We start from the raw sequence: 27311 nt of genomic DNA on the forward strand, positions 1-27311 counted from the left end.
CTACAAAAACATTATCCTCAAGAATTCTTCATCTGTGAGAATTCAGCTGTGGCTTTTGTGAGGCTGAACATGCTATCAAATGTAGAATTACAAGTGGGAGGAAGAGCAAGCCCTGAGTTCCCATTGCTGTGGTACTGGAAGATTTCTACCAAAGGTGAAATAGGGCTGTCAATTATGTGAGAACTACTTTGTTTTGTTTTTTTTATATACTTTGCTTTATCTGCTTATTGTATTATTCTGTTAACTGCTTTCTAATGACTTCAGTTTAGCTCCCCAATAATATTGACTTAGAAATTACAATAAAATTAATTTCTTTGCAATTGAAATTCATCTATTTTTTCCTATCCAATTTAAATAAAAATGTGCAGACTGCAGGGAAATTAGATTTTTTAAAAGCAAGATGCAATTTAGGTAATTACCTTCATTTTAGTCTGTGTATATTTATGTATGTTTACAGTAATACATCTGTAGAGTGCTAGTGAATTGCTTAACTGAGGTATAACTTCTTGTTAAAGTTCTACTTATTAAAATGAGAATCTAATAGAGTTTGTTTTACCATAGACTAATAGTAGCTAATCAATCCTATGTTTGCTTCAGTGACAGCTGTGTCATCTTCATGGATATTTTTACACCATCCAGCATCAGTGTTTCTTTCACCTCAGTAGCAATCACTGCTCATGTAAAAGAACCAGAAGGAAATCTGATTTGTCAGGATTTGTCTTTGGGTTTCATGGAATACAAATCTCAAGTAGCCAGGCTCTCTACATTTACATTAATACAAATGAGGCTGGATCCTGAATTCTTTATTTATTGTGTTTGCAGGAAGTTCTGTAAAAGGATATTTTTTTCTAGTTTCATGAAACTTTTATTTTCTGATGCAAAATAGACAAAAGTATGAAATGAGATGGTCTAAGGTATCTTCTTAAAGCGCATCATTTTCCTTATTGGCTGCATGTAGGATTGCAGTATGATCCAGACTGGAATGTATCCCAGGGGCTCTCTAGGGCAGCATCCTTCACAAAAGGAGGTTTGCCTTGAGGTCAGACGAGGCTGTTCAAGGCTTTAGCTAGTCTGCTTTTCAGAGCCTTGAAGGATGTAGTCTTCACAACACGGCAGCCTATCTCACTGCTTGGCCATCATCACAGTGAAAGTGGTTCGTCCCACACCCCTTCGGAACATCTCTGTTCTAGTTGGTGCACCCTGCTTCTCATATTCCCACCATGCACTCCTGCAAAATGCCTGGCTTTGTCTTCCTCAGAATCACCACGATTATTGAAAGGCTGCTTTAATTTCCTCTCAAGCAACCTCTTCTCTAGGCTGAATAAGGCCAGTTTCCTCAGTGTTTTATCACAGAGCAAGTGCTCCTGCCTCTGACCAGCTTTGTGATCTGGTTGATTAGTTCAGAGGCCAACCTGCACACTAGATGTGTGCTATTGTTGTGGTTTTGTGAGCACTGTGTTGAAGGGGGAAATCACTTCGCTTATCTATTGGCTCTTTGTCAGCACAGGAATCTGCTGACACTTTCTGGAGCTCTTTTGATATTCTCTCTCCAGTTCAGGTCAGGAGACATGGATTGTAACACAGATTGTTAAGGTATCAGGTATAATTTGCTAAAGGATTCCCAAAGGATAGACTACTATTTGCTGGTTTTAATGCACTATGTTGTTTGAGTTTGTTGCCTTAGAAATCCATCTTAGGCTGGAACACTGAAATTGGCATAATACCTTTTGAGTGGGCAGTATGCCATGCTGACAGATGGCCATGCTAGTGGACAAGTTATGTGCATCAATTTTGATTAGGATGGGCAGGAATCCTGTAACAGCCATCACAGTAGAGCTTCTGAGCCTGTTGTTACAGACGGAAGTCATAAGTGCTGCTGCTCAGAGATGCAGCTCTGAATATCCCAGAATAGCTTGTGTCTCCATGTAAAGTGTTTCTGCTTCAGTGGATCAGATTAATTTTTAGATAGAGTAATAATATTTAAAAATCTAAGTTAACTTCCCTCAGATTATCATGGCTACCAGGAAACACATTTCCTCTGACTCATACCTCCTATGTCTCACACAAATCCTTATTTTTCTTATTTTTCAGAAAATCAGCCTTGTCCTTCAGCAGTATTTGTAACAGGCAAATTTGCCCAAGTAGATAGATAGATAGATATGTAGTTAAATACACTGATCCTTCTGTTTGAAAATCTGAGAGCACAGCTCTTTGTAGGAGCCACTTAAAACTTTTGGTATGCTTTCCCTAAGTAGTTCTAGTACTTTGAATCCTAAGTTGCACTTTCTTTTACTATTTTAGTGACAAGCAATTTTTTTTTAAATCAAAATTTTTTTTTTAAATCAAAAATTTACTGTTGCACAGTAAATCCATTTTTCCTCACAATTTTGGATGAGATTATTGTCCATGGTGATTATGTCTCTATTCAGAAATTTATGCTTCATGTGGGGACAATGTCTTCTGAATTATTTTAAAACAGGAGAGATAATCTTGCATTGTCAAAATAAACTACTTTTTGATAAAACAATCTTATGAAGGTGTACTGCACCTTGACAGTGATCTTTATTTTGCTTTTAGAGTTTTATCTCCCCTTTAACCATATTCTGTACCAGATACTTTATTTTTATAAATCTAAAAATTAATATAAAAAATAATTTGGAATTTCTTCTGAAATGATTTGATGAAAAATGTAGTGAAACCAGATTTTGCTTCTGATAGCAAGTGATAAGAATTATGTTCATCTTGATTGCATTATCTTAACCTCTACATCCACTGTCTTTCTTAGATAATATTATGATATGAATAGGGGTATTATCCTGACAGAGTAGAAAAGTGTGGGACAGTACTGTGTTCTTTATTACTGCTGTATTTCAGAGTTTTTATCCAGCTATGGAAGCTAGCCAGTAAGCAGTGAGGAAGGATCATCTTTTGGAAGCTGATTACTGCTGCATTGTCAATATGCAGCAAAGTAGCATATATCACTGTCAGTGATATTGGACGGAGAATGATCAGAACTCCATGAACATTGACCTATGAAAAAGGATTTGAGCTTTCTAGTCTAGAAAATAGAAGGCTAGGAGGACATATAGAAGCCATCTTCAAATACAAAAAAGCTAGCAGGAAGAAAAGGAATAATCAATCCTTCTTATTCTCTGCAGATATAGTGACGAGTAACCGACTTTCATTGAAGAAAGGAGGCGGTAAGAGAGACATCAGGTGGAAGTATTTTAAAGCTGAGAATGGTTGAGCACAGGAATAGCTTATCTGAGTAAGTGGTGCAGCATCTGTAAATGACAGGTTATAAAAACTGGTTACTTTAATAAAATAGAAGGCATGTCGAGTCCTCAGTTGGGGATGGATTACTTTATCTGCCAAGTTTTCTTCCAACTTGTTTATTCTACTTTTATTAAATGACTTGTCCTCACAGAGAATTCTATGCTTTTTTTTTTAGTTTGCAATGCTATCCTTTATGGAATGAGAATCTCTAACTCTTAAAAGAGAATCTCTTAAAAGAAAAGCTATTCTACACTGATCAAAATATATATAAACACTTGAAGCATTTAAATACAAAAAGAAAATCTTAATGAACATCCTAGTTTTGCTCACAGGTGCTGAGAAAGGGCAGACCCTAGAGCCTTGTGTGTGTGGCTTGATTACTGTTCTATGCCAAACATGTCATCACTGGCTGGTCCTGGTTCAGGGGAAGAAAAAGGTGAATGTACGCCAGAAGTGTGCCATTTTATTCTATTTCTTCCTCAGGGATCAACACTGCAGACTCTGTACCCTTCTGCCATTGCCTGTCCCACTCCTCATGAGAAGGAAATTCCAAGCAGAGAACCCAGCCTAGATGTGGGCACTGACCTGAAGGGATCTGAGCTGAGTCATGCCCAGCCAAGCCCAGCTGAATGAACGAACCATAGCCAAGCCCAGTGGAATGAGTGGTCCAGGAGTGAGCGGCATGATGCAGTACAGACAATCCGGGTTTTTGGGGGATTTGTCCATCACTGCTTTTTTGTTGTCGTGGGAGGCCATGTGGGGCTAGGTATGAAATGTCTACATCTTGTCTTTGCCTCGGGAAAAGCTGTGTGTCACTGTTGGAGTGTGAAAACATCTGCCATCTTGTCTTTGTCTCAGCGGCCATGCCAAACTGAGCCAAGGGGATGAGCACATTTTGTATGAAAATCACCCTCACTTTTGCATACTTTTGTTACTGCTGTTGTTGCTGTTGCTATTAATTTCTTATTCCATCACTGTTTTATTTCATTAAATTATTATCTCTACCCATAGCTTCTGCCACTGGGGGGGTAAGGGAAGTGGAGCCATTTTCTTTGAGTTTAATTTCCAGCTGGCTTTAACCAACCATATGCAAACTAAAGACTGAAAGAATTTTTTAATTTTGCTTTTTCACACAGCAAAATCATAAAGATATTTTAAAATGTCAAAATATAGTAAGCACATCACAGTGCTGAATTCAAGGTATGAATTGGAAAAAAAATTAATTAATAGATTTCTAACACTGCAAGAATTTTATTGAGGCTAGAATACACTTTTCAGGAGGAGTTTTGACCTTAAAACATTTTCTACCCTGCATACATGGAACTGGAAATGGCTGAAGTCCCTATTTCCCTGAAGAAAGTCAAAAGTAGGAGATGAGGGAATTCAGCAATTACAGAATCAAACATTTTTATTTCTTCCATTAAAGCTAATGCAGTTAAAATAAGCTTCAGTTAAGAAAACTGTCCTAGGGTGACGTTATGATGCTTGTATCCCCATTCATGTGTTCTGTTAATGTTGGATATTATGTTCTGTACCTTTAAGACCGGCTCTGAAGAGGGAAAGTTTTGTTTTGGTTTTCTTATCAGCCTGGCGGGACACAGAGACTGCAGCTTTTGCTTTTGCTGCTTTTGCTTTTTGCTTTTGCTCTCTCGCTCTTGCTTGCTTCGCTTCTGCTTGCTTTTGCTCTTTAGCTAGTTCAGCTAAACTGTCCAATTTCTTCCTGGACGGTTTCTCCTTTCCTTTTTCTGATCATTTCGAACCTGCTCCGGACTGGGACCTGAGAAACACCAAGATCCTGCACCTTCTGGCCTGCAGCAGCAGCCCCAGCGCCGGAGGGACTGAGAACAGAGTGACCACCCCCAGAGAGAATTTCCGAATTTGTCATCTTTTTTCAGAGTGGTGTCATCCGGTATTGTTCATTTTGTGTGCTGGGGGGTGCCGTGCCTGTTAAATAAACAGGTTCTTTCCACTTCTCTCCGAGAAATCCTTCCCGAACCGGTTGGGGGGAGGGGCTGTGTGGGTTTGCTTACTGGAGGAGCCCTAATTTGGAAATTCTCCTCCAAATTTGCCCTAAACCTCGACAAAAACATAATACATTTGTGGTCTGTTCAAGTTGTAACAACAATTATTTTTCTAAATAATTAACCTCCTAATGATAAGCAAAATGGAAATTGAATATATAGAATATAATATATATAGTATAATATAGTATTTCTTACCATTGTAATGTGTAGCAAGTGTCAAAGCAATCCATGTAATTATATACATATTGTAGGCTTCTTGCATCAAGGGCTTCTCAGTCTTACTGTCAGCTGTTACTTCACTATAAAAAGCTTCTGTACTGTCTCTGGTAGAAGCAGAGTTGGCTCTGAATGAGTTTAATTATCCTTTCTCAGACTAGTAGGATTCAGGAGTTGTTACTAAAGACTGTCAGAGGTATGCTGGCAAGCCACATTGTGTAATGAGATCTGTCAGAGCATTTCCTCCACAACCCTTTTCAGGCTCTTGGAAATCCAGTAGAGGAAATTGTGGTGGAAAGCATCAAGTGAGCATCTGACAGTGAAAACTAGACTGAGTGGTAACTGTGGGATTCAGCCTGTAACAAACTTGCAATAAGTATGTATGTCCATAATTCCTGGTTCATTGTGAGCAGCAAACAGGACCCTGGCTATAGACTATGAAAATCCAAAGCAGAGTATAAGCCGTCTGCAACCATATCCAAACTGCTTCCTGGAGCATATTTTCTTATTCTTCTCTTAGTATTGTCAGTACAGATTTCTTTTCAGAAGGAGTATTCAGGGCTACAGATGTCATTTATCTGTGTCCCTTTAAAGCTTTTGACACAATCCCCCATGACATTCTTCTCTCTAAACTGGAGAAAAGTGGGTTAGATAGGTGGAGCGTTAAATGGATAAGAAGTTGGTTGGATGGTCACATCCAGTGGCCAATGGCTCAGATTGTGATGGATGTCAGGGATAAGTGGTGTCACAAGTGGTCAAGGAAGGGGATTCTGCCCCACTGCTCCATTCTGGTGAGACCCCACCTGGAGTGCTGCATCCAGCTCTGGGGCCCCATCACAGGAAGGACATCGACCTGTTGGAGAGAGTCCAGGGGAGGACACTGTGATGGTTAGAGAGTTGGAGCTCCTCTCCAGAGGGGAAAGGCTGGAAGAGTTGGGATTGTTTAGCCTGGAAGGAAGAAAGAAATATTTTGGGTGACCTAACTGGGGCCTTCTAGTACCTGATAGGAGCCTACAAGAAGGATGGAGACAGACTTTTTACAAGAGCATGTAGAGACAGGACAAGGGGGAATGACTTTAAACTTAAAGAGAATAGTCTTACATTAGATTTTAGAAAAGAATTCTTTACTGTGTGCCCAGTGAGACATTGGAAGAGGTTACCAGGGAAATTTTGGATGCCCCGTCCCAGAAAGTGTTCAAGGCCAGGTTGGATGGAATTCCAAGCAACCTGATCTTGTGGAAGGTGTTCGTGTTCATGGCAGGAGTGTTGGAACCAGATGATCTTTAAGCCAAGGCATTCCATGATTTTATCATTCTAAGCTTGGCATTTATGGTTTTATTATTATTGAATTTCACAAAGAATAAGACTGACAGCTACTATGGGCTATTTTTGGTGACAAATGTACTAATCTAGCTGAGCTGTCAGGCTGCAGTCATACCTGACAGATGAAAGAATGAAATTATACCATCTTAAAGAGTTTCTCAAGAGGGTGTTACAAAGATGATCATCAAAGTAAATTATATTGGCTGATACAGTTACATTCCTAAAGCCTGTCAACATCTTTGTGTCTGCTGTTTGAAGTGCTGCTTTTTACTCTCCAAAATGATCAGCTTTTAAAATTTGCTGATCTCATGGTAGAAAAACCAGATTTTCAGCGATAGTATGGAACAGATTTGGATCTAAGAGTGTATACAGTAGTAATGACTCCACACTTGTACAAATAAGTTGTAAATTGTCAGCTTCTCAAATCCTCTGTTTTGACAAATGTGTTCAGTAGAGTAAAATTTTTCATTGATATTTCATTTTGGGAAGAGGGATATGTTGGAAGTTATTATGATCTTCATAATGTTACAGAGTATTTTGACTTTTGTAGGTTAAATTTGGGGTTTTTTAATCTTTTAGAAAGTTTTTCTGCTTTCAAGTTTCAGTTCAATGTTTTTAATGCTCACAAGTCCTCCCTGCATTACTGTGAAAGCACTGAGATCAGTGCTAAGCATAATTCTTGTCAAAGAACTGGGCTCTATAAATATATAAATTAAATTTTATATATATTTTTTAATTTTTCCTCTTTGCAATATTGAAGTATTTGAAATGGAGTCATGTGAATAACACAGAGAAAATACGCAAAATATATAGTGAATAATCCTATTAACACATCTTTTTTGAAAGCATTCATTTTATGACAGAAAGAATTTTAATCATAGCATTGATAATTTGGAAGAGAAGCAGAAAAAAAATAAGGAAACAATTTCTCCCCTCTCTGTTTTTAATCATTGAACATGTAGCAGAAGCAAAGCTGGTAAATTAGTTAACCGCTGAGAACAGAAAATAATAATAAAAATAATCCCCCTATTTATTATTATTTCCTCAAATAGACCAAATATTTTCAATCAATTGTTTATAAAATTCAATAATTTGCCTTTGGAAAGTCTATACTGACATAACTAAATTTGGCTAAAAATCTATTTATATTTCCATCTACATGAGAAATGTAAGTAGGTGTCTCTGAACACAGATTTTTTTTTACTCATGAAGTTATTCCGTTTCTATCATTTGATCATGCATAAGTTTGGTTTATATGGATGTGCTCTGAGACATATACATAGACTATGAAGGAAAATGCTACTTCTCAGAGCTGAAGACAGGAAGAGACTGATGAGACTAGAGTCCTTAAACAACAGAGATTCAACATACATCCTGTGTAATACCATAGGTCATGGACCTCCAAACCCTTTCTAATACCTTCCAATAAACTTTAAAATACTAGCGCAATATTTGCAAGGACAGGGCAGAAGCAGCACTGCTGTAATTAATGGAAAACTACAAGTGTGAAAGTTGCTCTTCCAGAGATTTAGCTTAAAATAAAAAAGACCTAAAGATAGTCTTCTGGAGAAATGGGAAACACAAGACAGTAGAAAGTTCCGTTTTAAAGCTGTGCAAAAAAAAAAAACCCAAACCAAAGAAGTCTCCGCTCTAAATACAGTTTAAAGGGAAATAATATTCAGCCTATTTTCATTTTGCTGCTTTCTCACCAGTAAAAGACGACTCAGAACATTTCATACGCTGCCTGAATCTTATCAGCTGCAGAGTTAGGTATTGATCAGCTGTTGCAAAAGTCAGCTGCGCTAAGAAATGGTCCTTCCAGAAAAGGCTGGATTAGAATTCCCTAGGGGATGGAATAGAGGATATCTCTTAAAAAAGGACAGACTGACAGTCTTACCTAAATCTCCAGACATTCTCTACTGTTTAGCCAAAAATTACATAGAGAAGTTTACTTTCGAGACAGACAGCAACTCCCTGTCTATGCACTTGTTTTCCATTCAATTGGAGAAATTCAGCCAATTTACAAAAAACCCCCAAAGCTTCTGCAACAAGGGGAAAAGTCTTATTTATTTTCCATACCATACAGGAGGTTAAACTTAAATTTGAGTATCTCACTAAACACATCCAGCTGTCTTCTACCCCATATTAAATGATTTATTTGTAGTGTGTGCAAAGTGTTAAAACTCTGCTAGACAGACTACAATGCCTTTAAGGAAAAAGAAAACAAACCAAATTATTTGTTTTTCTGCTTGAATATTTATTCTTAAAAATGTCTTGATGATGTTTTAGCTAAAGCACTGTATATATGTTGTATCATTGTATATATGCTGGAGTACTACAGGCTTAGCTATAGTTGATTGTGAAGTAGAAGATGACCTCACTTATTTTTCAAAGACTAGCAAGGAATTTTTCCTTCTTGAGCAAGGAATAAGCTAGGAATAAATTGCAGAACTGGCTTCTGGGAGAGTAGACATGTCAAATTGAGATGATAAGATCATACTCAATGAGCACACTCATAAACAAGAGATGATGAATTCAACAACAAAAAGGGTATGAAGATTTCTAGATTTGAAAAGGACAAAAAGGCTTATTTCAGTTGAAGATTTTTATTCCTCCAGAGTCTCTGAAAACATTAATAATGAGGTTTTTTTACATTGAAAGATAGTGCTGCCTTTTGAATCTATGTTATGGGTTCCACTTCAGAAAAGGGAAGTTAGCTGTCTGGGTTACAAAAATGGGATTAAACACACACCTGCTGTGTTTATCAGCAAAGCTGTTGACTTTCAACTCCCCGCTTGCCCCCATTTCCTTGCCTAGATGATATTGTTCAGGAAAGTAATTACAAATAAATGTAGGCAGATGTGAGCAGCCTGGCAACTCTGAATACAACTCAGGAATTCACAATAATCCTGGACTGTCTATCTGTGCAATTGTGAATACAAGAGAGAATATATCCAGTGCAGAAATGATCTTTATTACCTTCCCAATTTTGCCCTGGCACAAGGGTTATTTCCTTATAAAGCATATAACAGGGATTACAGCATCAGCATTGATGACAAAATGAAGGTCGGGTGATAAGCAAATCAAGCCATACTGCTTGAGCACAGAGTATGTTTTGACACAATTTTCTAAATGTACATTTGTTGTGGGCTGTACTGTCTTTTATGCTTTTTCTAGTCTGTGCTTGAGCTAGCTAATAAAAGTATTGTTACCCTATTTCTTGAATTGACATTTTTCATTCCTGTCTTCAGAGTTATTTTTAGTTTTCCTACACAGCTTTAATAGGAATTGAGGACATATCGAAACCACAGTTCCAAACTAGGTTTTTGCCAATGTTATTAGCAAAAAGATTGCAGCAGAATGTTCAGAACCACTAGTCACAGTGCAAAAGTTAATGTATTCTGCATACATTCACTGGGGAGAAATAATTGGCATTTTCTAAATCTCATAATTTCTGGAGCAAACAAATGGACAGAATTTATAACAACCCTATAAAATTCTAAAAACAGGACTCTGAAAAAACAGTGATAATACATTTCACTCTGGACCTAGATTCTATCTCAAGTAAGTGTGGGTTCTTTGATGGTTACCTTTCTCATCCTGGACCTAATATATACTGCAGAATCCTGATTTCAGCTGGGGTAGAGTTAATTTTTTACCTAGTAGGTGGTACAGTGCTGTGTTTTGGATTTGTATTTTCACTTTGTTATCTGTCCTGTTAAACTCTCTTAATCTCAACCCATAAGTTTTACTTTTTTTCCAGTTCTTTTCCCTATCCTTTTGGAGGAGAGTGAGCAAACAGCTGTATGGTGTTTAGCTGTTTGCCAGGTTAAACCACAACATACAGTCAGTCAGTACACAAACATGAATTAAAGAAAGAAATTTCTATGATTGCCTGATCCTTGTAAAAAGGATAGATAGGAGGATAGTTCAGACACTGAACTTTACCTTAACTGTAAAGTTGATTCACTCTTGCCCTACACGGGTCCAGAAATGTAGACTGAATAGTAGTTTCCTTCTCTTCTACTGTATCTTGATGCCTGTACGTGGCAAAGATGATCATTCCCAATGTGCTCAGCTTTGAGTTCTATTTTATGAAACTTGTGGTGTAAAGCAAAATTTGTATAGCAACCTGAATTTTGTATTAACCTGTCTGTCATGAAACTCATTCTTTTGGAGATTTAGTCTGCCTTACCATTGCTAAGGCCACTACTTGACCATCAAATTGTAACTGTGACCTGTAAGACTGCACAGTATCTTTGGATAATTTTAAATTAAACAGCACTTTTAAGGTAATTCAGAGGAAGGATTGCGATATTAATTTTTCCAATAAATTATTGGAATTGATGTGTGCTTTCAAGTTTGGCCTTTGACCTCCTGTGTAACCAGCCACCTTATTTAGCAATACTTCATAAATCTGTGCGCAATGAATGCATTCATTTTTGTATCACCAGTAAGAGGACTACAGATAGATGGTTTACACTCAAAGATCCCATTTGGCCTATTGAGAGAAAGTTTCTTCTTTGTAATAAAGTGTAGGAGGTGATAGTCTTAAGTAATTTTAAAGCAGTAAGAGGAGTTACCACATTTATGAAGGGAATTCAATTGCAATATAGTATGTCGCCATCCTGGAGTATAAAGCATTTTCAGATATTTGTTTCATGCTTTCAGGATAACTGAAATATTAATTGTACCAGGACTGCATCTAACTGTGCATCCTTTTCTCTCAAGCATGCACACTCTACTAAGAGAAAATAAAAATAAAAATTAAAAAAATCCCTAACCAAATGATAACAAAATAATAAAAAAGAAAAAAAAATAAGAGGACAAGCATGTTGTCAGTGCTTAATAGAGGAATTGTTTTCAGACCCTGAAGTATATGAAAAAGAGAATGAAACTGACACAAATTGTTATTTGAATACTGTGAAACTTTTAAATCACAATTTTGATTGTCCTGAATTATATTAGGACTTCTTAAAACAGATCAAATGATGCCAAACCCACTGAAAGTTTACTTGAATGAGGATATGCTGATTATTGAAGTAAAAGATATCAGCATTTGCCATTGCATTGCTAAAGTACAGCTAAATCTGTTATCATGCCAGCAGCTGTTTGCAATTAGACAGATGCACCAATTGAAAAAACATTATAAAGAGAGAGAAAAGAAAGCAGAGATATAACAAAGGTGAGGCCTTAACCCCTTTGTTACCCCCTTAGTATTCAATCTTTGTCCTTCCTACCATGAACAGTCTATTATTCAACATTTCTTTTGCATTTGTTTGTAATTGTTTATAACCAATGTCCACAATTAGCATTTAATATTTTTTTTAAATGTTGTATATATTCTTTAATCTTTATCTCCCAAAACACTGTTTGATCTTGTTCTGTCTCAGAATTAAACAGCTACCAAATATTCTTGCAAAAAACCCCAAAACCCAACCCAAACCAAAGCACAAAACTCATTTAAAAGATATTAGAACAATATTAAAATATATCTACCATAAGTTAGTGTTCACATTATGCAGAAAGTATAAATGCTGCATTTGCACAAAATAACTTGTTATTTATGTTTTATGGATCACCCCCTTAGGCAACTTTTCATTATGAAGACTGAAGTGAAAAAAGGTCTTTGAAAAATCAAATGATTGCTGATACTGGCATTATTTTCAGGGAAACTTCAACAGGCAAAGCTAACTTCCTCACATGCTGAACACACAAAAATAAAATATTGTTCAATTTTGCATAAACACCTCCCAGATTAAAAAAAAAGTCTGCAAACGTGTTTGTGTTTTTTCTTCTCTTACCAAATGTAAGAAGCATTATTTGGCTACTGCTTTTATCTGTATTTGACTGTATTATTCCATACTTGATGTAATTTAATCATACTTAAATGTTTCTAAAGATATTTTTAAAGTCATCATAAGTTGATTTAAATACAGAGATTATATTTGCTTGCTTATATACTTATTTTATGATCTTCCATCCAAATAATTAATTATTTGAACTGCATAAATACTTGCTTGGTGACTTTCAGATTTATGTTGGCATTCTAAAAGTGAAGTATTCCTTGGCAGCATCCATAGACTGTGTGAAATTGCTCCCTTTGCAGTGGACCAAATGCTCTGTTCCATAGCTGTGCCAGTTACAGCAGAAGCCACTGTATGGTGAGGGAACACTGTCATTTGTGTGATGTATGCGTGCCTCAAAGCAACTCCTTGGGTTCCTCCACAGAACAAGAGCAGATTGTGAATTCTACTGATCAGTTCATAATCCATAGAGAGATGGCTGTTTGGCTTTAAAACATCAGAGGTTTTTGCAAAAAAAACCCTTTAGATTATAAAGGCAAAGGAAGAATAATTCTGACAAAGACACACAGCAAGAAAAATAGTAAAGCATTCCACTTAAACTGAAGGTTAAGGCTACTGGATACTTTCAGCAGAGATCCCAGAAGGAATACACCAAGTTTTTCCTCTCACAATTTTTTTCTTCCCTGTCACTTTCCAAATTCCACAGAAGGATCTTGCCTTTTCTCCTTTTGTGAATTTCTTGCAAAACAACTTTCAGTCTTCTCTTTTAGATGTTATTTGAGTCCAGGATTCTGTAATATTTCCAAAACTCATTGATTTTACTTACCTGAGAACTTCCTACTTCCTCTGTCCGCCATGTAGGGTTACCTTCTATGCATTTGAACACAGCATATTTCCAAGCTCTAGCCCACAGAAACATTATGTTGCCTTCTCTAAAACAACCTTTCCCAGTCATATTACTCATCTCAATAATGTCCCCATGTTGTGGTCAGTGGAAGATTTGTCTTGGAAGATGGGATGTCTGTTGAGGCAAGGTTCACAAATGATTCACCACTGCTCTGTAAGCTACACTTTGGGCAAGGAAGAAGCTTTGAGGACTGGTTATGAAAAATAATAAAGAAATAGCTCAGCCCAGTTCCAGATTTGAAGTTGTTGTCAGCAGTCCTCTGCTCACTAAGGAGGTGGCTACCAGGTGGTGGGATAGACAATTGACTGCAGCAACAATGACAAAGACAGTACTTCCTTGGGACAGGAGAGAATAACTTACATTGCCTTGTTTCACACTTTCAAAAAGTTCATATATGCACTTCAAACAGTATTACAAAGGCAATGTTTTCCTTCAGCACAGTGGAGGAAGGCTATACTTCAGCAAAATTGATGCCAGGAAAATGAGATTTTCGGCATGTCCTCTTTTGTCTTTCAACCTTTGCCTGTTTGCTTGTTTGGTTTGTGACTTTTCAGTGCTTATTTATAGGGCAAAGTCTCTTTGATGTTGGGCTTTTAGAGTAAGTAAACTAATAAATTCCTTATATGCTAATACCTACATCCCTAGTCAACAAGGATGGCTTTTGTCAGGAAAGTAGATAATTAAATTACCCATTCCCCAAGTAAACAAACTTTTTGATCAAGTAAGCCTTCTCAATAAGCTTTTGAAATGAGTGGTGCATTGTGTCCTACTAAGTTGTCACTCTCTTTAATGAATTCTCATTCTGAAGTGACTTTCTGATGTAGTTAATTTAGCCTACTACTTAGTATGGATTTATGAAGGATTGTTTAGAGAAGACAGGAAAGTTTATCATGATAGTTTGACTCAGAATTAGTAGTTGGATGGTTTTTTTAAAAAAATTATATGATTTAATGTTAATTAGGTTAAAATTACAGATTACAGTACTATAATTGAAGTCTTCTCTTAAAATAGCAGTAACCAAGGACCTCATTGCTTTCCTCATTCTTGACCAAAACAGAGCTGGAAGATATCTGGGGACAAAATGCTAGATGAGAGTCCAACCTAGTTTGCTCCAGGACATTCTGATGGGCAGGGTGAAGAAATTTTCTACCAAAGTGTTATTTTAATGTGAATATAGGGATGTAATTGAGTGGTTGATTTTTTAAAAGGCCAAATATTGATAATATGTCTTGAAAAGTGATACATCAAAAAAAGTATGTAAGGTACTGAGTCACAGTAAAGAGGATTATCCTGAAGAAGATTATCCTGGGAGGTATTGAAAAACAAATGAAGGACAGTGCAGTCATTGGTCACAGCCAGCATGGCTTCATAAGGGGAAAGATCTGCTTGTCAAACTTGATTTCCTTTTATGACAAGGTAGCCCACCTAGCTGATGAAGGGAAACCAGCTGATCTAAGAGTTCTGGATTTCAGTCAGGCTTTTGATACTTTTTCTATAGTATTTTTCTGGACAAAGTATCCAGCACTCAACTGGACAAACACATCATAGACGTGAGCAATGGGCTCACTGGTCAGGCACAAAAGGTTGTAGAGACTGAGGTGACATCAGATTGGTGACCTGTCACTAGCTGTGAAAGGCCCTCACCTTGGGAAGGCCACATACACATGGGACATTGACATGAGAGGCAGCTGAGGAGGTGTCATAAACCATCAGAAATTCCCAACGCACCCCCAGCCTTATTCCTGAGGCCTTGCCCCAGAACACTTCATGTGATGGTAAGGGATACAAGAGATCCAGAGTCTGTTGCAAAAGACAGTGTCAAACTGTTCCCCCCTCCAGGGGAAGTACCTTGGCATTCCTCCCTCGCCCAAATGTATCCACTGAACTCTATATTTTATGCGACCTTCACCACCAAAACAAGAAGAAGAGGATCAACTGGTTGCCATGGGGATCCATGGAGTGGTGAAAAAGAGTCTCTGTGACTCCTTTTCTCTCTTCCCTTGCCTACTATTTCTATTTATTTCTTTCTGTCTACATCATATTAATTGTTAAATAAAATCTATACGATTGACTTCAATATATGGTCTTATTTGCACCTTAATTTGGGCAGAGGTATCTCTCTAATAATTTTAATAATTGTATCATAACACACATCCTGTATAAAAGGACAGCATGTGTATAAAACTCTGTGTAGGTCAAGGGAAGATTGGCAAAGTACCTGAAAGAGGATTACACTGAGGATTACAAAGCAGGCAAATCACAAATATCAGGCAAATCACATGGCTCAGTAAAGTCCCTGAGCTGCAATACCAGAAAATGACAGGGAAAGTACTCCAGAGAAATGTTATACAAACTTGTACTGGTTGGACTGGTTGATAATGGACTTCTTTTCCAGAAGTCCATTTATGTCTACTGGGTTGAATCTGGACTGGACTGACTGCTGACTAAATAATATGACACATGGACCCATGATCTGACCTCTGGTGGGATATATTCTCTTTTTCTATTGTCTAATAAACTTTAAATGCTGAGCTTTACAGAGTATATGGTATGGTATAGTTAGTCTATTTTACCAATATGTTAAATTGCGAATAGATATGTCTCAAATAATAGAAGAAAAAAAAAAGAGTTTTGCATCTGAAATTCTAGGCGATGTTATGTATACTTCCTGAAAATCATACCAAACATAGGAGTTTTTACTGTATTGCTGTGTTTGGTTTAAGGGGCAAGGTTTTGGTACTGGGGGGGCTTCAGGTGTGGCTTTTGTGAGAAGACACCAGAAGTTTTGTCTGTGTGTTGGACAGAGCCATTTCCAGCTGGCTCCAAGATGGACTTACCACTGGCTAAAGCTGAGCACATCAGTGATACAGGGAGGACTTCTGTAATAACACATTTAGGAAGGGTGAAATAACACTGCAGAACAGAAAGGACTGAGAATATGTGAGAGAAAACAGCTTTGACAACATCGAGGTCAGAGGAGAAGTGGAAATGAGGTGCTCAAGGAACTGGAGAAGAGTTTCTCACCTGAGCCTGTGGTGAAGACTATGGTAATGCACGTTGACCCCCTGCAGCTCATGGAGGACCACAGTGGAAGAGATATCCATGCTGCCGTCTGCAGAAGCCTTCCTGCCAGAGCAGCCCTGAGAGAAGGCTGTGGCTGCAGCTCTCTTCACAGAGAGCAGCAGGCACAACCTTCCCAGGATTTCTCCTAGGGAAAGGCAGTGAGAAAGCTCAGAGAAAGAAGAGAAAACAATTCTTATCTCTATTCGCTGCGCCTGTTGTTTGGCACATGTGGAATGTGGAGATTGTTTATCAGAAGGGATTTGTTAATTGGACTCTGGTGATGGTTGTTTTGATTGATTGACCAATTGGGTCGAAGCTGTGTCCTGACTGTCTAGTAAGGGTCATGGGTTTTTCTTTAGTAGTATAGTTTTAGGATAATATAGTAAAATATAGTATAGCTTAATAAAGCAATAGAGAAAAAAAAAATAAAGCCTTCTGAAATCATCTGAGTCATTGCACTATACTCCCTGGCAGGGGGTCATGTTGCAAAATAGAAAGCTGCAGCTCAGGGGAAACCCATGCTGTAGCAGGAGATTGAGAGGACCTGTGGCCCATGGAGAAAGGCATCCATGCAGAAACAGGTGTTCTGTAAGGACCTGCAACCCTGGGGGGTACCCACCTGCAACCCTGGGGGGCATTCCATTCCTGAAAGACTGTGTCCTGTGAGAAGGACCCATGCTGTACCAGTTCATGAAGAAAGGCAGCCTGTGGGAAGGACCCATGTTGGAAGTCATGAATGACTGTATTCCATCAGAGGAATCCCAAACTGGAGCAGGAAAAAATATGAGGAGGAAGAAGTGTCAGAGAGAAGGTATAATGATCTGACCATGCTCTCATTCCCCATCTCACTGCACTGCTTAGATGGAAGATGATATATAGAAAAGCTGTGAGTGAAGGTGTGTCTGGGAAAAAGGGAGATATGGGTTTAAGGAGCTTTTATATTTGTTCTTATTATGCTAATTTGTTCTAATTGTGCTTAACTGCCAATAAATTAAATTAATTTTCCCCAAGTCAAGTCTGTTTTGCCTGTGTTGGTAGTTGGTATGTGGTCTCCTTGTCTTGAACTCAACCAATAACCTTTTTGTTGTTTTTTATCTCCCCACTGTCTTGTTGATGGAGGGGAAGTGATAAAGCAGCTTGGTGGGCACTTGGTCACCAGTCAAGGTCAACTCACAACAACAAATATTCATGATAACAAACTGGAACATAAAAACAAACCTAACAAAAAGCACCCCTTTCACCCTGGAAAGAATTTTCCATAAGTGATTGTCAAAAGATATTACTGAAAAAATAGATTATTTTGTTTGGACTTTTAGCTGGGCCTGCACATTACTTTTTTTGTTGTTGTTTTTTTCATGAGCCCCTTTTAAGGACAAAGTAATTTTATGCTCTAGTTTATTTACACATACCCAAAACCTCACTTGCACATGTCGGTGGTCTTGAAGTACAGTGTATTCTCAAATCTCAGCAGAAGGTACCACAAGATTTATGACCAAAGAAAGAAGAAAATGAGCAGATGAGAAAAAAAAAAAAAAAAAAGGCTGATTTAATTCAGCTGAGCTGCTCCACAACATTTTGTTATAAGTAACTACAGCCCTGTCAAGCATTATTGTCAGGGGAAATTTGGACACCTTTGATTTAGGAAATACAACATTCGCAGCAGTGGACTATACTCATCCTAAGGAATTAACAGTCTGACTGAACAAAATAGTTTTAGGTGTAAAAGCTGTTTTACTGACAGGTGGGAAAAAGGCAAATGCAAGTCCCAAAATTTACTTTGGAGTTAAAAAAAGAAAAGATTAAAGGACATAAACCCAAAAGTAAATAAATTAGTAGGGAAAAAAATGGGCAAGTGTTGGATACAGAAGGAATCTAAGAAAAAAGCTCGTGTAAGGTGTTGTGTAAGGACTGAAAACAATATCAAATCAGAATAAAAAAGAAAATCTGAAGGAGTTGGACATGTCTTTGCAGGATGTAGTGAATTTTAAATCTCTTTCTAGGTTTGTTTTTTTTTGGCAAAATTTTCCTAAATGAAGGGGAGAAATGATCTAGCTTCTGGCTTCCCTTTCCTCTCAGGATTCCTAGTTACACAGTTCTGTTTCCACGAAAACACTAAGATAGAATACCCCTTGAAAGCCCCTCTTTTATTGTCTGCTTTTACAGAGGTAAAGAGTCAAGTTAAGCATGGACTTTAGACTTTAGTTGGTTTTCTATGTGTCATTAATCTGGAGTTTGATATACATTGCATTTTGAATGACCAAACTAATCAATAATGACAGTCTCATTATTTACCAATAAAGCAACAGTATTCTGGTTGTTTTTCTGAGTTCTCAATATGGGAGATACAGGTGGTCATACAGGCGAGTTTTGAGAAGAGAGCAGAAAGGATTTTCTTAGTCATCCTGACAACTTCCCTCCTATTCTTACACAAACATGTCTTATGTACTTGTCCTGTCTCACTTTTAAACTAGTAAGATTTGTTCTTCCAGAACCTTTCTCTTTCTTCTAATCTCCAGCCTAAATTTTCCCATTTATACCCATTTGCTCTTGTGTCAACCTTGTCTTTTAGTTTAAATAGCTTTCTCCTTCTTTAGCATTTATCTACCTCAGAAGTATTTATAGAGAGCAATGATATACCCTATCAGACTCCATTAAGTTATTTTAATCTACTCTTACAAGATAAGCTCTTTTTTCCCTGATCATCTTAGCAGCTCTTCTCTGCAACTATTGCAGTTTAATTAATCTTTCTTAAACATGGGCTATCAGAACAGTGTGTGCATTATTGCAGTGGAAGTCTTACCAGTGCCTTGTCTAATTGCACTAACACTTCCTTATCTCTAGCAGTAATACTGCCCTTCATACATTCTAGGATTTCATTTGCTTTATCATGATCACGTGCTGTGTTTTATATCCATATTCTGACTGATTACCCTACAGCTGAAAATTACAGATCTAATTATTTGTTCTACTTCCACATCTGTTTTAAACATAAGCAAATTGGACCTAGCAACAGAACAATGAGATGTAAACATTTTATGGAGAAATGTTCATATTGCATAGTTCAATGCTCTGTGTCTACCCCTGTATCTGTTGCAATTTTAGGAAAAGTTTAATTTTTTATTCCACTTTCCACAACAAAAGGTCAACAAAATAGCCGAGTAATTATGTTGTTTCAGTCCTGACTTACAAATTAATATGAAAGGAATATTTTTTAAAATGGGTCTTTAGGGCAATTTTTTAATGAGGTCTTTATCAGTCAGCACACCAGCTGCAATATTTAGCTTCTTCTACAGTCATGGCTCGATTAAACAGCACATACCAAGAGATCTTACAAAGTAAATCTGTGTTTCTGAGAAGTATTGTTGACACAAGCCATTACTTCTAGTAACACTGAGACTCATTTACTAGCTATCATGACAGATACGAAATTAACCCCTGTCAGAAGTGTTTGTGATGTCAGAAGTGCATGAGCTGCCTAAGGTCTCAATCTTACTATTAAAATGACCACAAAGAACATAGCTTCCTGTGTCTTGATCCCATGGTTTCCATAAACTTTACATTTTTCTTTATAGATGGTAAATAGTTGGAATTCATTGCTGTCTTAGTTAAATCTGTCAACAGAATGGACTCACAAATGGAACTATTTATACTTCACACGAACAAGTAGAGAACTATTTTATTTAATACTACTAGAACTTGGACTGAGAGCTGATAACTGGAAAGAATTTGGCATCTGCAGTTTTAGGACTGCAATAGCCCTTTGTGAAATCCATGAGATCCTTAATATTTAACTTGTGAGCTTGTGCCTGATGACATGTCTAACAACCTTCAATATGCTCCAGTATTTCAGCTGACATTGGGGCAATTCTTATCAATTACATGAGTGGTTATTAATAGCAACACAAAGATATACTTAAGGAGATGAAAAGAGGACAAGTAGAAAGATATTTAGCTAAGCCAATCTAAGACATTCCAACTAAAGGCAGCAGTTGAAATACTTCCAATTAAACCCACCAAAACCAGGCCATAGAGATAGTCTTACAACTGGTATTGTGAGAATTTCAGCAAAATAGAAATGTGCACTTTTATGTCTTTTGGTGAAAAAAATTTACATGGAGGAGGAAAGGGAAGAGGTGTATTTAACCCAGAGAGGCAAAACTATAGGAGGTTTTTCAATGGACTCTGAATGTAAGTTTGGTGAATTACTTTGAGCATACAAAATACAATCAGGAAAGTGATCTCTTTGTTCACTGTGGGGAGAGTATGTAATAAAAAGGCTTAAAGAGCAGCTGGAGAAATTTGATTTTACACAAGCAAAGCTTTGCAACAGAAAGGACAGAGAAGCAGTAGACTAGCTTGACTAGGAGTCAGTCTCAGGATGCGTTTAAGAAGAATTGAGCCAAGTGGCATTAATGAGGACTAAGATACCTTTCTTTTAACTTTGAGAGAGAGAATAAACTAGAAGAACTTCCGAGGGTCTGTGTAGGAGACCACAGAACTATGTAGAAGAGCACAAAATTATTAATGAAATCACTGCCTTCTCTTATTTGTTCATAGTAAAGTGTTTGCTTAAGTTTCTACATTTATAAATTGTAAATTTTAAAATTCTTTCAAAATCATTGTGATGTACTTGACATTTTTTCTGCTTTGGAAGTAGCTAATGGTATTTTTTATGAAATCTGGACTTTGCTTATATCTTCATTTTATGAACCCCATTACATGCTCTGATGTATAGGCAACTGAACTGAGCCTTCCGCTGATATTAAATTGTTCAACTGCAGCCTCCAAAGTGACATCAAAAAGATTGAAAGCTATTACCATTTGCTGCAAGATGCCAAGTCAAACTGACTACGGATAAAGAGAATCCACCTATAGAAAACAGAAGAGCTTTCTCCTTCAAACAGAGAAGAGGAGATAAATTCAGTGCAGCTAAGAGGAGCTCTTTTCCACATTCATCTTGAGAAAAAAGGTTGTGCAGTACTGGGGTAGAAATTGGACTTATTTTCTTATGGACAGGTTATGTGTCATTTCTAGCTCTGAATTGGACCAATTTCTGGAAGAAAATGACAGAAAACAGGTCTTTCCTGTTACTTTGCTCTTTTGTCTGTCCTATCATTTAAAGAAAACAGAGATTTTCTGAAAGGGGAAAAAGGGTTGAAGAAACACGAACTGGAGGACCAACTGGAAACATCTGAGACTACATATGTCCCTCCATTCCTAAAGACACAGCAACTGAACTCTGTTCTCATCCAATTCAAAAAAAGCAACCTAGTCTGCCATGGTGAGAAAGCCCAGTTGAAGTTAAGTGTAATGTGGGAAGCTTGTCATTTGATGCAATTATTTTGTTTAATTGCATATATGTGTTAATAAAGAAGCCTAAAGAGCCAAAATTTTGCCAGCTAATGTCTTTTTTTAAAACTACTTGGGATAAAAGAAAGAATTCTCTTTTATGCATGTAGTCTTCCTAATAGTCTTTATTTCAGAATAGGGTTAAACAAAACAAAACAGCACTCAGTGCTTCTTTTCTTTGGTCTACAAAATGCCATTCATCCTGACTCACAGAACCCTCTAGATGATCAGGTGGATGCCTGAGCCCAATTATTGCCATACATTTTAAACTTGTGGTGTTGACTCAGTGATTGCATCAGAGTAGAAGAGGCATGAATATATATCTCAAGATACTGTGCCAAGTAGAATGTCTCCTACTTGAAAAGATGCATTCAGGGACACTAGGAAAGAGTAATTTTTTCTTCCTAGTTTTCTTTTCTCCTTCAAGCTCTAAACATTGCAGTACCTACATCCATTGAATTTTTTTCCTATATATTTAAAACCTAAATTTGAGTTTTCAAATAAATTATAAGTAACAAAAAGCTGTTTTATTTTAGATTTTGACATGAGTAAAGAGCAGTTACTAGTATATCCTTTTTATAAAATAAGAATAGTTGAAGCCTTACTAAAAACGGAATGAAATCTGCAAGATAACAAGAAAACAAAATGTGGAGTTTTGTCTATGCTCCGCCTAGATAAGCCAGTAACAAATTCCAGGTAACCAAATTCCCAACAATTACTGAATACTGACATGTTTTGGGAAGACCACTCTGACTTCAAATGGGGAGACACAACTGTACACTCTGTGTTACTGTGAGCAAATCAAAACTCCTATAAAAGCACTAATCAGGCAGCAGGCATCCATGTGGCCAGATGGATAGGCAGTCTCTGTCAAGAGTAATACAAGCCTGCTATTTGCTGAATAGCAGCCAATAATAATTCACTGCTTTTATGTAGAAAAGAAGTTTAGTTTATTTCTAATTTCTGATTAATGTTCTGTGAATGGTTCTTTGGCCAGCATGCTTTGAATCACATGTGGCCATGAGGCTATAACCCTTTGAATGACTTGCATATGGATCTCATTAGGAATTAGTGAAAGATTTTATTTGCAAAATGCACAAAGAAATAAACTGGCTGAAAATTCAAAAAACTTATCTTCTGACAGCAGGGACAAAAATTAGGAAACAGACCCCATGCTGAGCATATATTCAGCAGCTTTGGTTTCCTCTTACTTCAGCAAAATACTTGATTAATGACAAAAATTGGATTTTTGGGTATGTAGACACAGCCCATCACTTAAAAAAAAATATTGCATGCCTTGGCATATGGATCATGTAACTGCCAAGAACACCTCCTGTCTGGCTTTGGTGCAAGAACATCTGATGACGGGGACAGAGAGCCTGCTGAAGCACACCAGAAAGAGGAAAAGACGGCACAGTTGTTAACAAAATTGCACTCCAGGTACCCCTATGCTAATTGTGTTGACCTTTAAGAGAAAGAAACAAAGAAAAGTGCTAATAGAAATATAATTTTTTAATTTGTCTTAGTATTTCTAGTGGCTTTCTATGAAATTTAGGTGGAAGCTCTATTTTTGCTAAAGAGTTTTCAGCACATATTTAAGTATTTGTGAAGGAAATTGTAATGGATTCTTCAGATGATAGCAAAGTCCTACCTTTCTGAAGACAGAAAATGAACTAATTATGAGATTTATCCTTTTCATGGAAACTATAACCAGAATGGAAAATGGACATTATTATGCCTAATTCAATGCAACTAAAATAATGTGGGCTTTTTTTTAAAGGAGAGAATCAATTGTAAATAAAGAATAAAATCTATTAATACATATAATAATTTCTAAAGTTCAAGAGATATTGTTTTACTACTTTGTCATTTTTATGCATCTTTGTTTATGGTATTTATAGGCTTTTTGGCAGAGCATGATCATCTTGAATTAGAGTCATGCACTCTGAAGTGCCAGAAGGAGACTCATCTTAGTGGTCTATATTTACTGAGTGCTAATGAGCATTTTGCTTTGAATTTCATAAGTCAGGTCACTTTCTGCTGACAAATTCAAATTACTGGTTGCATTTGTAGATGTTGAACGAATTGTAGTTGTTGCAATTGCCAGTGAAAAAGAAGTTGTTGACACATGAAGAGCTGGTACATGCAGTTCTGAGATTGAGATAAAAATCCTGTATCCACTGCTCCTGTTGAATGAGGTTGTCTCATACTTTGCAGAAGAAATGAAATACCTCTGGCAGCTCTCCTCAGTGTAGTGTTGGGTCACACAACAGAAATAGCTACTCTCCATTCTGAGCATGGATCCATGCCTTTAGCCACACTCAGACTTGTTTCTTACCCTTGGATCAAGATCAGAGACAAGTTTGAAGAGACTCACAGGGAATTCTGGGGGACAAAAATTGGACCTTGATCCTAGTCAGAGCATGGATCCAGCCTGTCTGTAGGGTGTATAGTCCAGCCAAACCACAGTGTATCCCATCTGTGTTGGTACAGATGTCGGGTGAGGACGTGTTCAAAGGATTGGCAGATGGAAGATGTAGGTATCTTGAAATGTACCCATGTTCTTGTTTATAGGCAGCAGCATCTGAAGTGGAAATGGAAACAAACACCTTACAGACAGTCAGATGTGAATGCATTCAGAGAGGTCAGGAAGCCCAGTTGTTTGTTCTTTGGCCAAGGCTACAAAGCACAATGCACATTCAGTCCAATTATTCAAAAATGAAGAAAGAATATCCTTTGTGCATCAAACTGCAATCTCTAAAAGCCTTGTTTAAATTAAGAAATAGGACTCTTGGCATTAGATGATTTGTCACATCTGCAATTGATTTCATGAAGCACTATGGACTCAGCCTTTGAATTGGTTTCTCTGAAACACCTCTAGAAGTTAAACGCTTTTAATAAATTTTAAAAAAATTCCTGGTGAATCGTAGTATTTGGCCCAGTAGCTAAGAATCTTACATCAGAAATTAATGATTTTAGTTTTTTGCATTTTTACTACTTTTGCTAGAATGTAACTAGTCATACTTTACTTAGAAAGAACAAGAGAAGGAGCAGATGGCAGAATTATTCATTTCTGCCATCATAGTTTTTTGACAAGAATTATTTTTTAAAATCAATACGTTTTTAGTGCATACATCTGATGCATGCATATATTTACATCATAATAAATCCTAGGTGTGTGCAAATGTGTGCACATCTGTATTTATGTATTTATGATTTATTCACCAGATATTATTTCATCTATGATTTATTCCCAGAATGTTACTTCAGAATGTCTATAGGTTGACAGTTTATTAATATTAATATATTCCAATTGTTTCAGATTATTCTGTTTATTGAACAGTGAGAAAAAATAATATTAATCAATTCCAAAGAGACAAACAAAATGACTATGGCTGTTTTAAATGAAAGCCTGCAAAATGTCTTATGGGAACTGTTTTGCACGGAGAAGAAAACATAGATCTTTATTAAGCAGCAACCTTGTCACTTTAAACATCACAGTTTTCCCTAGGATCAAAAAAATAGACTTATCTACACAAATAAAGAGGATTTTAGGAGTCATATAAAATGTCTTCTTATCTTAATGATACAAAATAATTTCAAACTCCATACATGACATAAATAAGAGATGCAGCTACAGGGGTATCTAGGATAGAGAAAATTCATTAGGACATTTAGAGCAAAGAGAAGCTTCCTCAAAAAAAGATGTTGAGTTTGACAGGTGCTTGAGCTTTTTGATAAAATCAGAATTACAGAGTTATTTAGGTGGGTATAGTGGGTTGACCTTGGTCAGATGCCATGTGCCCACCAAGTGACTCTATCATTTCCCTTCCCATCTGGACAGGGGAGAGAAAATAAGATGGAAAATGTCTTGGACATTGAGATAAAGGCAGTTTACTAAAGAAAAAGTGAACGTTTGCATGTGCAGTAGCAAAGAGAAGAAAAACAGGCTTACTCTGTACATGTCATGATCCATTAGTAAATAAAGCATAGCCTCTTTTGTCCCCTGATAACTCATTGTTTGGTGGTGCTTCTTGGGCACCTGCCACCTTCTCAGGCAATGCTGCAGAATCTCTGCCAGTCCCCCTCTTCCAGGATTCCTGGGTAACTGGGTTTCCCCATTCAGGCTTGTTATGTAATCAATCCTATTCACTTACTCCATGTAGCATGGGTTGAAAGACATGTTTGAAAATCCAGTCTAGCACCAGCTCTTGTGGGACCAAGAGGAGACATGCTTCTGTCTCAATAACTTTTGAGGCAGCTGCAGCCCTCTCATAGGCTGCTAATATCTCTTTTTCTGTTGGATTGTAGTGGGCCTCTGATGTGCCAGGCCATCCAATCTACACAGTCCAGTATGCTCAGTCATTTTTTCCTCCTCCTGGCTGAAGGCAGGAACCCTTTATTCCTCTTCCTGGTCAGAGTATTCACTGTGTGGTCCTTTTGATGCCAGTCCAGGGAGGTGATTTTGGTTGTCTGGGAGATCACTGATTGATTATGTTCTTGTGTTTCTGTGGCAACTACACTGACAGCCCTCTGAGGTAACCCCTTAAGAGCTCTCTCCCCTCTGAATTCACATACATGGGCTTCCAGCTTACAGGTAAATTCACCACGCCACTTCCTCATGTCTTCCCCTGATCACACAGGAAGAATCAAAGTGTGCCACATGACCTTTGTCCAGGGCTTCTTTTCCCTCAGACTGGGGCAGGAGAGGACTGATCTCTTGGGCTGCCCCCGAGAGCTGAGGTGCCAGCCCATAGGAATGTGGAAGTACACAGAGTTTGTTCAATGTTTCAGAGCCAGGAGTATGCTACCTTTACAGCTGGTGTACCTATTTCTGGGCAATACGTTTGCTACCAAGCTACTGGAATGTGATGCAGGGGCATTTTGAATCACCTTCGTCCACATGCCCATTGAGCAACAGACATCCTCTGGATCTTTAAGGGTGTTACCACTTTTTAGTTCACTATAAACTTGACTTCAGCACTGCTAATAGACTCAGCTAGTGGATACCTATATCTGCAATGGTCCACTTGCATAGGAAGTTCACAAGATCTTCCCTAAATGGATATCTTGCCCTCACACTTGAGAGAGGCTGTCTCAAAGAACTACAAATTGCTTCTTTTTTTTTCAATTCCTCTTTCAATTTCTCAATTTCTACTAAGGATCCCAGCTGTTTGGCTTCATGACCTTCTAATGGCTGACTGTCAGTGCCAGTATCCAGCACTGAAGCAGCCAGGCAAAATTCCTCTCACCTGGCTGGAGGCTGTAATCTTTTCACAAGTCTCAAAGTTCTGATGAGGTCAGGAACTGTGCAGCTTTGGTGTTCTGTTTGATTTTTCTCACTCC

The sequence above is a fragment of the Molothrus aeneus genome, chromosome 5, assembly GCF_037042795.1.
Source record: "Molothrus aeneus isolate 106 chromosome 5, BPBGC_Maene_1.0, whole genome shotgun sequence".
NCBI lineage: Eukaryota > Metazoa > Chordata > Aves > Passeriformes > Icteridae > Molothrus > Molothrus aeneus.